At 38.4% G+C, this 13,353-nt stretch overlaps 1 long non-coding RNA gene across 1 annotated transcript in view; it reads left to right on the top strand.

The window, feature by feature from the left end:
- Nucleotides 1–12,654, top strand: part of LOC122880279 — a 127,767-nt gene extending 115,113 nt beyond the window's left edge. Inside the window, exon 4 of the long non-coding RNA XR_006378883.1 lies at nucleotides 12,470–12,654. This is a non-coding gene — a long non-coding RNA (uncharacterized LOC122880279). The remainder of the gene's footprint in view (nucleotides 1–12,469) is intronic.
- The last annotated feature ends 699 nt before the right edge of the window (nucleotides 12,655–13,353 follow it).

Here is a 13,353-nt window from a genome sequence, read left to right on the forward strand (position 1 = left end):
ACAGACACAGCCGACACAGCGACAATAATAACTTAATAAAGATCCGGGCCAGAACCCGACCTCCAGTCTCAACATCAAATCTGAACCAGCACAGACTTTTTAAGATGGCTCTTCTGAATGTAAGATCCCTCTCTAACAAAACGTTTATTTTAAATGATTTTATCTCTTCCACTGAGTTAGACTTTATGTTTTTAACTGAATCCTGGCTACATCCTGGTGATCACAGTCAGCTGGCTGAATTGTGCCCTCCTGATTATGACTGCTTTAGTTGCCCTAGGGTCTGTGGTCGAGGTGGGGGCCTTGTTACTGTCTATAGGAAGCATTTTAAGTGTGACCTCATAGCTTGCAATGATTTTTCCTCCTTTGAAGTGCTCATGTTTAAACTTGGTGGCCCCCTCCCAGTCATATTTGCTATTATATATCGCCCCCCTAAACCAGCTGGCTCCTTCTTGTTGGAACTCCTGAGTTTTTATCCAGTCTTGTGTTAAATTATGATAGAATTGTTCTTTGTGGTGACTTTAATATTCACGTTGATGACTCCTCTAATGCCCTTGCTGCTGATTTTTAAATATCACTAACTCTTTCAACTTACAACAACATGTGTTTGGCCAAACTCATTCCCGTGGCCACACCTTAGACCTAGTCTTTACTTTGGGCCTGAAAACCCCATCTGTGGAAACCAGGGACATGTTTGTATCTGATCACCTATGCATTGTTTTCAATTGTGAATTAGAGGCTGCCAGTTCTGTCTTATCCCGCTCTAAGTACACACGCGTCCTTAATGAGCATAGTGCCTTAAAATTCTGTACACGGTTCAATCCTCCGGGCAGTGTGTTTCCCGATTCCTCCAACACCAACGATTTGGTTGATTATTTTAACTACCTAAGACTGTGGATCAGTTAGTTAACCCTGCCTCTCCTTGTGTCCCTGCTGAGTGTGATGCTGATTGTGAAAAGTTTCTTTTGCACTTTGCTGGTAAGGTGGAGTTAATAAGATCTGATATCACCCCCAATCCTGCCTTTTTAGATGTGGATCACCCGCTCAGGGATTCTTTGAGCAATTTTTCTGCTGTTACTCTGCCCGAACTCGCAGACATCATGTCTCTTATGAGAGTATCCTCCAGCCCTCTGGACAAAATCCCAACTAGGTTTCTATTGGAAGTTATGGATTGTATTGCGCCCCTTTTACAAATTATTTTTAACAGCTCGCTGTCTACTGGCTGCGTCCCTGATTTCTTTAAAACAGCTTGTGTCCAACCAGTCTTAAAAAAACCTGGGCTTGATCCCACCCTCCTGGATAACTACCGCCCAATATCCAAATTGCCTTTTATTTCGAAGATTCTCGAAGAACTTGTATCTAAGCAGCTCCTTGCTGCTGTGGAAAACAATAATACCTTTGAAAAGTTCCAATCTGGCTTTCGTCAACACCACAGCACTGAGACAGCCCTTCTCAAAGTCACTAATGACCTTTTAATGAATGCAGACGCAGGCATGTGTTCAATTCTTGTGCTGTTGGACATAAGTGCTGCCTTTGATACAATTGATCATGGCATTCTTTTAGACAGACTGAGGCACTGGGTGGGCATATCTGGAACTGCACTAGACTGGTTCGCATCTTATCTGTCCAATAGGAAATTCTGTGTTAGCATTAATAACTTCAAGTCATCCTTTTCCCATATCAAGTATGGTGTGCCTCAAGGTTCAATTCTGGGACCAATATTGTTCTCCTTATACATGCTTCCCTTGGGTGATGTAATCCGCAGACATGGTATTTCTTTTCATTGTTATGCGGATGACACACAGTTGTACCTCCCTGTCAAGCCCACTGACCTTAGTATGCTGAGTTCTCTGCAGGACTGCCTGTCTGACATAAAAATTGGATGTCGATAAATTTTCTTCAGCTCAACTCAAATAAAACTGAAATCCTTGTTATTGGGCCCCAACACATCACTAAACAAATACTGCCATCCACTGGTAACCTGTCACAACATATCAAGCCTGTTGCACGAAATCTTGGTGTCCTGTTTGATAGCAATTTATGTTTTGAGCAACATATCACTAAGCTTGTCCAATCATGTTTCTATCACCTCAGAAACATTGCAAAAATACGATCTATTTTAAATCTTAGTGATGCAGAAACTGTTGTGCATGCTTTTATCTCCTCACGCCTTGATTATTGTAACAGCCTGTTTACTTGTCTTAATCAAAAGCTCTGACACGACTGCAGACTGTACAAAACTCAGCTGCTAGGCTGTTAACCAGGACCAAGAAGTATGACCACATAACACCTGTTTTAGCCTCTTTACACTGGCTCCCTGTTGGTTTTAGGATTGATTTTAAGATCTTGTTGATTACTTTTAAGGCTCTTCATGGCCTGGCCCCAGATTATATTTTAGACCTTGTAATCCCTTATGAACCTTCACGTAGTTTGAGATCTTCGGGCAGGGGTCTCCTGTCTGTTCCTGAGTCCAGGATGAAAACTAAGGGGACAGAGCTTTTGCTATCAGGGCCCCGAGGCTCTGGAACAACTTGCCCGAAGAAATTAGATTGTCTGAGTCAGTGTCTTCGTTTAAATCTCGTCTCAAAACACATTTTTATCTGAAAGCATATCCTGATTTTACCTGAACTGGCTGTTTATTTTACTATTTATTTTATTGCTTTTCTGTATTTCATGTGTTTTATTTCTTTATATTTCGTCATTCACTGTGTTATTTTATTTTTCTTGTTGTGAAACACTTTGTACTTTGTTTTGATAAGTGCTCTATAAATAAAGTTTTATTATTATTATTATTAAGTGCTAATTCAGAACCATGTTGCATTAGCTATAGGATCTAGCAAGTCAAGAATTAAATCAAGACAGTTGACTGGAAGGGAGAATATGTGAAAAAGGTAAATATGTAAAGTTATTTGACTTAGCTGTTAGATTTATTGTATCATCTGTTGCCTGGCACCTGTCTGCATTTTGTGAGGAAGCAGCATCTGATTACCATCCGTGTGGGAGGACATTAGTCATTGATCAACCTCCATGACATGTTTTTCACATTCAGTTAAGATCTGAACTAAGAAAGAAAGCATACATACATACATACATACATACATACATACATACATACATACATACATACATAACACAATGATGTCTGACAGCCTGAAAAACAAATATAATTGCATAACTTGAACTCTCAAGTCCAGTTAAGGAAGAGGCAAGCATTGGCATACCAACAGGCTAAATTGAGTACACTTGTTACTCTACAATATGTAGAGAAACATCATAAGTCTTACAAATAACGAATATCATTTACATCAATTTGAAACAAGGAAAGTGGGGTTTTTTTTCTGTAATACTCCACTGCGTTCTGTCCAGTAAAGTCGAAAAGCCATCACTCTTAGGCATTTGAGGTCACAAATCATAAATCTTTTACTGTCACGTAGAATCCATAATTCTAAACACATCCAGCTCTGAGATACATTATCCAGAGTCCCTAGCTGAAGGCCTGGCTGCTTCAGAAGTGCAAAGCTGTATCTCTGAGTAGAACACAGCCTCCTGTACTCATTCTGCTTCAGGGGACAACAGTGAGCTGATGCAGTTCCCCATCTGAAGTGACAGTCCTGACAGAATAAAAGTAATGGCAGCCCTAAACAGTGGGCAATGGATCTGACAAACATTTAGATGCTATCTCCCAGATACAGTGAAAAACTGCGCTGCCACTCCCACCACACCAGTGTAGCCACTGGCAACACCAGGCAGACATGTAATCCCTTTGGACAAAAGAGAGCACCTCATCAAGCACTGGCTCAAATCAAAATAATTGACAAAAGCAGGGAAATAATGAATAGACCACAAGTGGATAACCAAGGGTTTTTATTAGAATAAAGGCTTTAGATGCATGTACTGTCCTGTCTAGCTCAACAACAACAAAGGCAGTAATTTGGGAAGTTAACATGGCCAGAAATAAAAAACAAAATTTAAATGTGTTTATCCATTCATATTTGACAGACAAATTTTTTTTTATGGATCTGAACAGTTATATATGTGTTAAAATAAAAATACACATTCAATGCTATATTTTTATTACAGTGTTGTCTGTTTATAAAATTTCCATAGACTGTAGTCTTGATAAATGCAAACAATCAAGTATATGTATCAGGCCAAAATGACTTCTCTACTGCATTCTTTACTTTTAGTTCGCTTGTTACCCTTATTGTAGTTGTCAAGCATAGAAAGCCAAACAATATTTCCCCATCTCGTTTATGTTCCCTCTGGGTCACACTCAGTATCTGGGCAAAGAGTTCATCACATACACAGCCTATTTAGAGATGCAATTTTATCCCGGCTGCTGCAAAGATAATTCTACGTTGCTTGCTTGATCGTGTTTTCATATCCATTTTCATGTCTGCCTGTGTCACCCACCCCCCTGTGTGTCAGCAAGGCTGAAGCAAAATTTTAATGAGGTCAAAGAGTGCAAAGCCCTAGAAGGGGATTGTAAGGGTCTTACCCGTGAGACATTTTGGCCATTTAAAACCAATTCTGTGAAATTTTACAATAGATCTGCATATTTTATGTCCATCACAAACCGCAAAAATTGACTTATTGTGCAAAAGTTCTAATCATCACAGCAGCCCAGTTGGGTAATTGGGGTGCCATTTGTTCTTTTAAATTCTTAAATTCCTTTGGCATCTCTGTAGGAAATTAAGTATGCATGTCAAGAGAACATACAGAGATCCACCCACTCTCAGTCCCAGTTCTTACAAAAAAATAAATTGTGCTTATATACTAAACACCAGGCATAACATAGAATAAACCAACTCTAGGCTGTTGTGCTGTACATCAACCAATCCCAAAGAATTATGTTAATTTTTAGCTATTTAGCACCAAAATATGTTTTGGTGGAACGTAGGGCCACCTTGGTTATCTTGAATATCAACCTATCTGGCAAAACTATACTATTAAACATATTTGCAAAATGTTACTATTGTATGGCTTTTATTCCAATTATATCCACTTGTAGAAATTCAAGCATGACAGGGAAGGGTTAAAATCATCAACCATCAGCTTTTATGGCCCTCTTAGGTCTGCAGAAGTGTATCACATCATTCTCATGCTCATGCACACGCATATGCATCCTTGTGGTTGAGCCCAAAACATTGCTCATGAAAACAGTCCTCTATAGCACCAATAGTGGTCAAAAACTGTACAGGGAACCTTAAAGGGAACTCTGGTGCTTGCCTTCATTCATAATCCAGTTAAGGTAACAGTACATAAAATAAAAATTCATAAGATTTTACACAACCGTGGCTTAAAATACCAATCCAATTCTTTACTAGGGATACCTTGTGACATTTAGAGTCCAAACATTTGCTTCTGATAAATTAAATTTCGCAAATTAAATTAAATGTATCTGTTTGCATATTACTCATTTTACACCATATGTCTGAATATTTCACATATTGTGTGCATATTTGGCATGCAAAATGGTAGTGGGACTGGAATGACACTCTGAACCTTCTGCATCTTTCCTTCAGAACAAGTGGAAAGATGACAGAAAATAAAGTAACCTTGAAAGAGATTTCCAAGTTTCCACTGTCAGCAAGCGTAGAGATCACAGGGGTCGAGGTGTCTCGCTTGTTTCTTTGCCTTCAGTGTGGCTTTCATGCAATGTTTCACCTCATTACTGTAAATGTCCTTTAACAACTCCAGGGCTGTGGTCAAAAAGTCTCTTCTGTGTCTTTTCCTAAACACTTTTCCTTGACCTTAATGGAAAACGTCAGAAGGTCAAGGAAAGATGTGAAGGAGAATTCATACAGACTTAGGAAAAGACAACCGCGGTGCTAAGAGAATTTGACTGCACTAACACTAGGCAATGTAATTATGCGATGGCGGACGTTATTGACATGGGTCTGCCATGGTGAAAGTATAGTGTTCTGAAGATGGACTACAAAAAGCGCATCTTATTTCACCCTTTGCGTTATACCCTGTTGTTTCATGCAGGCAATATAAATGTGGACAACCTGGGGAAAAATATTATTTCATTAACAAGGTTTGAATGGAAATATAATGTTAAAAAAAGAATACAGGCAGGGAGCTGGAATCAGTCACAGTTGGGGGTGCTGAGAGAAGTCAGTCTATATAATGACATTACAGTTGACATATAAATAAAAAAAAAATAAGTGGCCAGGATAACTTGTATCTAATAGTTTAACAACAATTTACAACAGTCTGAGAACATTTTACACTACAGCAGACAGCAAACATGAACACCTGTATGTCAAAGCAGCTACAGCAACTACACAGTCAACAACACAGAACTAATGCATGAGAACTGCAGGGAGATGAAGAGGGAGAGACAGTGTCTTGATAATCCACAGAAGAGTAACATTAGGCTTCATGATCAAAGAAGGTTTTTATATCACGTCAACACTTCTGTCCTTATTCACATGCTCTCTCTCTCTCTCTGCTGTGAGTCTGCTTTACATGAACGGCTGAATGGTGCGTCGCTTTAAATTTTGCCGCCGCAAGGAATTGTGGGAAGGCATTATCTCCTTTCATTTAGTAAAGGATGGTCCAGTGTATCCTATGCTAAAGGAGATATGAAAGGAAGCACTGAAGCACCTTTCCTTAGCATTTAGATAATTTGAACAGCTCTTAGCATTGGTGCCACTTAGATACTTCTGGGTCATTTCACTCAGTTAGGAACCTTCCTAAGCAAAAAAAGACTATTCATCTGCAACCCAGCAATCAACCCATATCTGTCTCTCTGCACGGACTGGTACAGTAACTTTAATATATTTCCCTCACAAAAGGCTCATGTGATGTAGTTACCTCATCTGCCCCAGTTTCAGAAGTATCACTTGATGGTCTAAAAATCAATGAGAGAGAGGAGCAAAACAAATTAAACAAAGCATTTGAATTCAGATCTGTTTTAAATGTACTTTTGCAGGGAGAGCAAAATGAACTTCACTTACATCAAATGTACAGTATTAGTGGTTGTCCTTGAGAAAAGGACAACTTTACAGATTTTCCACCTCAGTCGTGAGACTTGCAATGGTTTCACCAACATTACCAACACCTCTGTCAACTGGATAACATACAGTACGTCTTTAGCTGTATTCAATAATCACAGTACTACAAAGCTGCAAAAGAAAAAATGGGCAATTACAGTTTATTTAATTGCATTGAAGAATTTGTATTTAAAATAAAGTTAAATGTTTAAATACTATTTTCACATAAATGAGAGCCAAAAAAAAGCTGAAATCATCAAACAGAACACCTCATCAATATTGTGAAGCTTAATTTTGTTCCCATAATAGGATATTAATTCCAAAGTGGACAGATGGCACCATTTGCATGTCTACCAGCACTCTTAGGGATCAAGCAACAATTTTGCACTTCACTGCAACTGTCTCATAAGAAGGTCATCCATTAAGTTATGTGAGGCTTTAAAAGCCTTTTCATGTATTATGAAATTAATTTTAAAAAGGGGGGTAGCACATGTGTCTCATTCGTCACTGGACTAGCTATAGCTGAATTACCACATTTAGTTGACAATGAAACAGAAACAACAAAAAATGAAAAAGAAACAATTATTATAATACAACCATTGAGGTATTTATTAAAAAATATAGCTTTATTCCAGTAATGATACACCGGTAAGATGGTGTGCTCAGGAAGAGAAAACACCAAACTTACCTTGAGTAGTCCTTTCAGCTCTATGTATACCCTGCACCTCTTTGGGGGCAATGTTAAGAACTTGAGCTCATTGTCATTACAGAGGGGAAAATGTTTGGGGGATCATCTACATCTCTGATTTAATGATGCATAGTGAAATCTTATGAGAGTCACTTATGTCCCATAAAATCCCTGGACAAAGCTGTAAAATCAATGACCTGTTTTGTTACTTAATGAGTAGCTCAACTGCAGAAAGGTTGGACCTCTCCGATTCTTATGCCCCACCCCTTTAAGTATAAACTTTGCTGTGTGGCATCCAATATACAGTTCCATTATTCATGATTTTTTTATCTGCATATTTTGCCTTTAATGACCCTTAAGGCACACAGAACTGTAGTCTAAGGTTGCACAATTACACAATTCTTCAAGTAATAAGGTTTAATCTAAGGTACAATCATTTTCCTTATTATATACTACTATATGCAACTTTGGCTATTTTCCTGGCCATTGTACTACAGTACTGTGGATGTCTTCCATAATATTGTACCTGCTAATCTTAGTGGGGTATTAAAACTGGAATGATTGGTATGCAGCCTTAATGTGGGAGAGTTAAGAGTTAGGGGTGAGAGAAAGGATATAAAACCAACCAGGGGAAAAATTAATATGAGGCAAGGTAGTGGAACTGATAGTATTCTATAATGTGTTGGCACTGAGATTGGATAAAAAAAAATTTCACCAAATATAAAGTGATGAAAGTTTGTGGATTGTTTGGACCATTTTCTTATAGCACAACAGAAGATGCTATGAAGCTCAACATAAGAGAAACTCTAAACTCTTAAACTGTTTGATGATATTCTGCAAGTCTGTTTTCTGAAAATAAACAGTGAATTAACTTGTTTTTTCCTCCTTTTTCTAACTTTCTCAGTGAAAGTAATGGTACACAGTGAAGCTGTAGATCCAGGTGAGGAGTGATTATGTATTCTACCCCATCCTTGTAAATCCATAATCATTAACATCTGCTCTAGCTTTCTTTATTGAACTATTTCGCCCATGTGTGGTCCACTTATCCTCGTTAACTCCACTTTAGCCAACTCAGCACATAGATCGAAGGATAGATAGAAAGGGAAAAAGAGGGAGAGACAAACAGAGAAGAAGGGACAAGAGGGCACCTTTTGGAAGATAAATAACTTCTGGCTCTATTTTAAGCTTTTAGGTCCAGGCATGCTCACTACAGACAGTAGTCTGCCCTGTATTTTGTCCCAGGAAGTAATTCCTTAGCCTACTGTATTTTGACAACTGACCCATGGATTTGCTGTCTGGTTGCAGGATGTCTTGAAATAATATCTATAATTCCCTCTCTACAATATTGATTCAGACAAGAATAAAATAAGAGCACAGCATGTATATTGAGAATTTGTTGACTGCTGAAATTAAAAACTCATTAGAAATTCCATTGACCTTGTCCCTATGATACACTTACGGTAAAGTCAGCTTTTTGAGTCAAATACATGAACTGCTGTGCTGATTTGTTATTATTATTGTTATTGTAACTAGTAATAGCAGCAGCAACAGCAGCTGTAGTACAGTGGTATTTAAGGTCTTGTGAAAGCATGGTGGGCCACTGGACACCCAGATCTGTCAAATCACACATCACTCTGTATGACTTATTGATATCAAGTGACATCAATATGTCCAGGCCCTGTCAACATCCACAACATCTTGTACAGGAGATGTTTTACTCCTAATAATTACATTCATATGCAATTATTTTGCACAGGCAATTACATTTTTGGTGCCTTTTGCCAACTTGATTAGTTTTCGTGTGAATGCAAGTAACAGCGTGAAGGTCATAGTGCTGCTGAAAGGCGCAGACGCTGATGTTGGCGTATATGTATTTGCCTTCGACACCTGCGTCCTGGCTTTGTTTCATACTAGTCAGCATTGACATTTTTCTTGTTTGTCAATGACCCTAAACTTTGCCTAACCTTGACTGACTGGTTATCGTGGGTTGTCAAGCAGGGAACACTGGGGATACAAGGGGTTGGGCCCCTACGCAGGCACAGAGGCAGAGCTGGTAAAGTTCAGTGATTTATTGGAGAACAAGAGGCTTACGTGGTGGTGAGGCAGACAGATATCAAAACCAAAAGGCAGTCCAAATCAGGCGAACACATCCAAATACCACGCAGAAAGTCCAAATACGAAACAATCTAAACTGGAAAAGCAAACGGGAAGTAAAACTACACAAGACACATGTGGCAGAACACTTACAAAATAAAACAGAAAATGATGCAACTAAACCCCAAAACCACAACAGTGGTTTGATTACGTTGGATAAAAACATCATGTGGATGGCATTCATTTTCCAATCATGTGTTAAAACGGCAAAGTAATTGCACATGTATCTACAGTAATTTAGATATGTGTTGTCTAGTGACATACCTCATAGTGGTAATCTGTGAAAAATATTTTCATATTGAGTCTTGAAATATAAGGATTTGAAATATTATGGAGGTCACACTGTACTTTCAGGTGACCTTTGGGAAGTACAGAGTAAAACACTTTGATGTTGCTACTTTGATGTTGCTGGACTGACCAGCTTCATCACCCCCAAACAAACAAGCATGGGCTGTTGTACTAACACTAGATATATCAGAATGACAGCTGGTGCCCATCAGAGAGAGAAAAATTGCAAATGTTTTATTTAATAAGATAACTATTTAGTTACATTATTACCACATTTCTGTGAGTAACTTTCAATAATTGCAAGATGCAAATGCTAGTTAAAATCTTTACATTCAGACAACAGCTCCTTAGACATTAACACTGCATTTACAATATTACCGCTGCAACTTAGACTAAGCCCTAATAACAATACTAATGTTACATTCACTACAGCTAAGAGGCACATATGCATTGATGCTCAGTTGCTGTAAAAGGCAATATAGGTGTTCACATTAATTTTGGCTCAAATATTGTCCTTCAATAGCTGTTCTTCTTTCTTAACAACTTGCTATTGCTGCATTCATGAATGCAGAATACAATGGTTTCCATGTGATGGTGTATTTCTCCAAAGAAAGGCCGACCGCTTGACAAGGGGTGTTCAGAACCGTACATGTAAAAGCTTGTACTGACTACAAGCTGAATTACTTCTGTGTTTTATTACTTGGGTACAGAGAGAAGAAAAGCATTTATTTATCCAAAAAGCATTACAAATTATCAGTGAACTGTTTGATATAAGACAGAGTTCCAAAAAAAAAAAAGATTGCCGGAATGATTCATTCAATTGCAATCACATACAGTATTTTAGGGCACAGACCCTCGATACATCACAATTTTCTCTAACAGACAAAAATGTTGCAATTCAACCTAAAAGGCAATCTCAGTATCATTGTACTTTCATGTACACTTCTCTTAAATTGCCTCTCAATTCACCAAAAAAACAAGCTTTGAGCAAAACACATACATGAGTTCCATTTTCAGTAACCCACCCCTGCCTCTCTCTCTCTCTCTCTCTCTCTCTCTCTGTCTCTCACTCTCTCTCTCTCTCTATCTCTCTCTCTCTCTCTCACTCTTTCTAGCAGGTGATGAGGGCCATAACTAGAATATTATTTACTGGATTGGCAATGTTAAAGTTAATGTTGCAAAAATTCCCTTTCTACAGTCGGATTCCGGCTCTAATGAGGCTTTACTGATACAGCGTTGATGGCTCTGCAGAGGAGACGGGCGCTTCTGGAGGAATGTCAAACACCTACCTCTACATTCTTGTGTACCATCATTAGGGTCATTTAGTATTTCCATTGAATCACAGAGCAGAAACCAGTGGCAGCAAAGAGCAAGAAGTCCATGAAAAATCACCTTGCACCTTGCACGTGTAAGGGACTCAAAGTGTATTTGCATGTTCGAGAGAGAGAGTGCAGGCGTATCTGCCTTTTGAGCTCTTAGTGCACACAAATGTATTGATTTTAAAGTCATTTAAGTGATCAGAGTCACTCGCAGAGCAGCATTACACACCATGAAAAGCTATTTTGAAATAGTCTGCTATAGTAGAGGAAGGATCCTCGCTGAAGTGATTTTCATGTTTTCTAACTGCTGGTTGCTTTTAGTGAGTTTATATATAGTGTTGGTGTTATCCTGTTTCCGTGGTATATTCTTTCACGTGAGAGAAAGCCTTATACAAAAAGTCTTTCAGGTATGATCATTTATAAAAATTCCACCACTTGTTCATGTTAGGTTCAGTCCATTTGATCATGTGATGGCATTTTAAAGTCCTTGGGGAAGGCAGTGCTTTGACATCTCAGGTCAGCCAGACTGTGGTGACATTTGCTGCTGACAAGTGTTAAATCTGTGAGGAGGATTGTGAGGCTGCTGACTGACATTACAAATTAACAGCAGCTGGAAGAAAACACCTCTCATTCAAAAAGTTAAGTGGACAGTCAGACAGTCCGCTACAAAAGTAATGTATTCTCTATCCCTCCTCACTCTATTTTTGATTGACTTTGAGATTTCATTTTTCTATTCACTTGCTTTTCATCAAATCCATTTGAGGATAGGAATGTCTCTGTGCTGAACTCCTGCCTGTGTGTGACCCAGCGACCCTATAGTTCAAAGTACAGGAGGGCTTTAGGTTCTCTATTTTATATTTTTTGACAGGTAAGATCTAAAGCAAAATGTAATTTTCTGTGAAAATATCAGTAAGGTACAACGACACTATGTGTTGATAGACATGACAATGACAATGGCTTCTAAGAATCAATCTCATCAAAATGGTTTAAAAATAATCAAAATTATATCTTATGCCCCTCAGATCTCGTATCCCTCTGAAAGTGGAAGACCTGGACCCCTAAGGCACCCATAGATGACCCTCCCATCCTACACACACTCACATTTTCTCAATTTCAATACTCCCACACCTCAAAAATCCATTGAAATTCAGCTTCTGATGTGGTACTATGGGTTAGAATGGCCATTCTTGTTGAACACCTGCCACTAAAACCCAACTATGAGATCTGAGCAGCAGATGATATGAGTCACAAGTGATACATGTAGGTCCTGATGAAATTTTATATTTTATAAATTTATAACCATAACTTTTCTTATTGCTAGAGTGTAATAGAGAAATGTTGTTAAGGTCACATTTTCTAGCACAGTATTGCATAGAATCTTTCAAATCACTGTAGGTGACATTTGATTGATGTTACCATTATTAATATTTTGCTAGTATATCATGGATTACATGATAAGTCATAAGCGTGTTAAATCTATATTAAATTCAAAATCCACAACTCATGAAACTTTCATCAGAGTCTTCATAATGAAGAGGGCTGGTCTCCATTGATGAAAAGCTTGGGATCATGTATTTCATTAATGATGATTTTAGAATATCAGAGAATTGGGCTGGTTCTGTATGAGGAAGACTTTGATGGAAGTGGAAATATGTGCGTTATGATACAGTCTGGAAATGTTTCACCACCTTCAATAAAGCAGCTAAAATCCATATCCCAAAGCTCTCCAAACTTTTACCTGCTGGGATCTGTCAGAAGCATTTAGAGTTTTAGCTTTTGCACTTCACAGAGAATTATACATGGAGTTTTCAACAGTAGGCTCAACATCAGACCTAATACATCCATGTTAAACAGTTGTCAAGATTAACACTGCCAAATATGTTTACATATCTTGCCGTTGGCGGGG

This window comes from Siniperca chuatsi, linkage group LG8 (genome assembly GCF_020085105.1).
Source record: "Siniperca chuatsi isolate FFG_IHB_CAS linkage group LG8, ASM2008510v1, whole genome shotgun sequence".
NCBI classification, from domain to species: Eukaryota; Metazoa; Chordata; class Actinopteri; order Centrarchiformes; family Sinipercidae; genus Siniperca; species Siniperca chuatsi.